Source organism: Myotis lucifugus, unplaced genomic scaffold (assembly GCF_000147115.1).
Source record: "Myotis lucifugus unplaced genomic scaffold, Myoluc2.0 scaffold_7, whole genome shotgun sequence".
NCBI lineage: Eukaryota > Metazoa > Chordata > Mammalia > Chiroptera > Vespertilionidae > Myotis > Myotis lucifugus.
The window spans coordinates 9,567,633-9,571,731 of record NW_005871055.1 but is presented as its reverse complement, the minus strand read 5'-3'; positions in this window follow the sequence as shown (position 1 = coordinate 9,571,731).

Genomic DNA, 4,099 nt, shown 5'->3' with positions numbered 1-4,099 from the left:
TTTCTGCTGCAGGGGCCATGCCCCTTGTTTGGGTATATGCATGCCCAGCAGCTCACAGAAGCACCCAGGATATACCCGCCAGGGCAGTGGTCTCAGGGGACCCGTGCACTGGAACTATGTGACCGTGGTGTCTGGAGACCAGCAGCTGGGGTGAGGGAAGTCCCAGTTTCTGCTGCCAAGCCCATGTACCCTTGGAGGTGGACATCCTGGGTCTGAGGTATGCGGACAAGGCAGCATGACTTTGGCTGGAGTGGCTGCAGGGTCCCGGGCAGTGTCCACGGCCAGAGTGGGAGGTGGTGAGGCTGAGTTACTAGTGGAGGCCACTTTCCCCTTCAAGATGGCGTGGGCTCCGTGCCCGAGCCCCATAGCCTGGAGAGTGTCCGCAGCGGTGGCAGGGGCTCCCTGTCCAGGAGAGCCTGATTTGCCAGCCCCTGCTACTCCTGCAGGATCTAACTGTCCCGCACACACACACAAACACATACACACAGGCAAGGAAAGGAGGCGCTCTCCAGACGTCCACACATGTCCCTTTCACCCCCTCACTCACTCACACCCTCTTCCTCACCTCCATCTTGCCAGCCACCATCTTGCGAACTCCCCAGTTTGCTTTACATGTTCTTAAGAACCCATCAACCTCATTCACCACATACCTTCTTCCATGGTTTTCCTCTTTCCCTCCTTCTCAGCCCCTTGCTCAAGTGCATTATTTGTACAACCTTAGACACAATGAAACTGTTGACTTTGTTGATGGGAACATCAAGAAAATACTGATGTTCATACCAGGCTGCTGTCTCCAAAGAGCCCAGAGCCACTGGTCTCAGGAAGCCAGAGGAGTGCTGGGTTGCCTGAGAAGTGGGGAAAAGTCTCTGAGCCCAATATTGCATTTTGTCACATGCATCCCACAGTAGCACTGTCTGTGCACAAAAGACAAAGTATCTCAAAGTCTCTCCTGAGGCAATCTCAGTCATTTTCTGGTCTCAACTTTCCTCTCAACAGAGCCCCTTAGAGGATATACAAGATCCCAGAGGAAAATACATTATTGCTCTTTCCATTCTCTCAACTTCTCTTTCCCATGATAGAAGAAAAAAACAAACAAACACAAGAATAATCTTCCTGGTTCAACTCTTCATCTTTCAGATAAAACCCAGAGAGGTAAGAATCTTGCCTGTGGTCACACAGATCTTGCCCACGTCTCTTGACTCCTTGTTAGCTGCTCACAAATAGAACACTTCCATAACAATTCAGTATCCAGTTTTAAAACCTAGTTTATCAGTTTTCTACCACAACAGAAGTGTTTTGGTTCATGAATACAGCTCTTTGCACCTGGTTTCCCCAATAAAACTTTACTTTTTTCACGAATAGGATCAGATACATGGCAAGACTCAGATTCCTAACAGGGTGGGATGCCTCCTTCCTCTTGGGAGCTCAACAGACCCTTAGGATGCAGCTTTTTGACTGTTCAGACTTAATCAATACTAACACAGATATTAAGACATCCATGAGGACCAAGTGTAATGGAATTGACTTGTGGTTTAAAAAATCTATGGATGACTTTTAAAAATAACTTGAAAGGTTATTTTGTCTCTTAGTATCAAATAAATACATATTATCTTAAAAGATTTAGAAAATATAGGGAAAATTTTACCCACAATCTCACTCTCAGAAAGTAATTGTCATTAGCATTTTGGCATATTGACCCTTTCAGTCTTTCTCTCTCTCTCCCCACATATTTCAAAAGAGGGATCATACCATTAGTACTGTCTTATCCAGTTTTTTAACTTACTATATGGTGATCACATTTCCATATAATAAAATGTTCCATTTCATTGCATGGATGAACCAAAGCTTATTTAATATTTTGACCCTCAGATCTTCTATTGCCAGCAGTATTGGTTGGCATTAAGGATATTACCTTTTTTGTTTGTTTGTTTTAGAATTTGAACTTTGTGGCCAATAAGTCTCTTTTAGAAAAAGTATTTAAGGTTCTCCCCTTAGAATAATTTTTTATAAATGGAAGCTGGGTCAAGGAGAAATTAAATTTTTGAAGCTTTTAGTTCAAGATGTCTCTTTTGACAATAGTTGTTAACTGAAAAGACTAAGAGAGTATGAGCACATAGTGGTCTTGGTGGCTGGATCTGAGACCACAACTATACACCTATTGATGTATGGTGTAAATGGCTCTGTTTTGTGCTTCCCTAACATCCTCTTTTTTTTAAAAAAAATATATTTTATTGATTTTTTACAGAGAGGAAGGGAGATGGAGAGGGATAGAGAGTTAGAAACATCGATGAGAGAGAAACATTGATTCAGTTGCTTCCTGCACACTCCCTACTGGGGATGTGCCCACAACCAAGGTACATGCCCTTGACTGGAATCGAACCTGGGACCCTACAGTCCGCAGGCCGATACCCTATCCACTGAGCCAAACTGGTCAGGGCAACATCCTCTTTTTAAAGTCAGGTTTTCTGAGAAAAGTTTACATGTGGTAAAATTCAGCATTTTTGGGGGGTGTATAGTTCTATGAATTCTGAAAACACATACAGTTTTGTGAGTATCGCTACAATCGAGATATAGGACATTTTCCATCCATCCAAAATTTCTCTCATGTACATTTATTGTCAAGCCTCTCATCCTACCCTCTGCTCCTAACAATTACCCCTCTCCATCCCCATAGTTTTTTAGCTTCCAGCATGTTATTTAAATGGAATGATAGGGAAGGTAGCTTTTTAAGTCTGACTTTTTCCCCTTAGCATAATGCATTTGAGTTTATCCACATTCTTACCTTTATAATTAATTAATTTCTTTTTATTTCTGAGTCATATTTTATTGTATCAATTTATCCATTTACCAGGTGGTGGTTATTTGGGTTGTTTATAGTTTTTGGAGATATGAATAAAGCTGCTATAATCATTAACATACAGCTTTGTGTGCAGGCATATGTTTTCACTTTTCTTGGGTAAATGCCCAAATGCTACATCATATGACATTTAACTTTATAAAGAACTGTCAACTGTTTTCTAAATTGGCTGTCCTATTTTTCATTACTACAAGCAATTTATGAGGGTTCCAATTGCTCCAGATTCTTATTAGTTCTTGATCTTGACAGTTTTTAAAATTTTATTTATCAAATAGATATGTATTAGTATTTTATTGTGGTTTTAATTTACATTTCACTAATGACTAGCAATGTTGAATATCTTTTCATTTGTTGATTTGCCATCTATCTTCTTTCATGAAGTGTTCAAATATTTTGCTCATTTTTACCAGTTTGTATATCCTTACTTTACAGAGTTCTTTATATTTTTTGGATACCAGTCTTTTATAATAAACTAGAGGCCCGGTGCACAAAAATTTGTGCACTCGGTAGGGAGGGGGGGTCCCTCAGCCCATCCTGTGCCCTCTAGCAGTCTGGGACCCCTCAGGAGATAATGACCTGCTGGCTTAGGCCTGCTCCCGGGTGGCAGAGGGCAGGCCCAGTCCCTAGGTGCAGCCCCTGGTCGGGCTCAGAGCAGGGCCAATTGGGGAGTTGGGGCGCTGCCCCCTGTCATGCACAGAGCAGGGCGGATCGGGAGGTTGCGATGCCACCTCTAGTCATGCTCAGGGTAGGGTTGATTGGGGGGTTGGGGCACCACCCCTGTCACACTCAAGGCAGGGTCAATAGGGAAATTGCGGCACCACCCCCTGTCACGCACAGAGCAGGGCCAATCAGGGGGTTGGGGCTCTGTACCCTGTCACACACAGAGCAGGGCCGATCAGGGGTTTGAGGAGCTCCCCCTTCTCATGCACAGAGCAGGGCCGATCAGGTGGTTGAGGAGCTCCCCCTGTCACTCACAGAGTAGGGCCAATAGGGGAGTTGGGGCACCGCCCCCTGTCACACACAGAGCAGGGCCCGTTGGGGGGGGGGGTTGGGGCGCTGCCCTCTATCACCCCACAGAGCAGGGCCGAATCAAAGGGGTGGGGCCCTGCCACCCTGGTCACACACAGAGCGCAGGGTGATCAGGGGGTTGGGGAGCTCCCCCCTATCAGGCACAGAGCAGGGCTGATCAGGGGGTTGGGGCACCGCACCCTGTCACACACAGAGCCGCAGGGCAATCAGGGG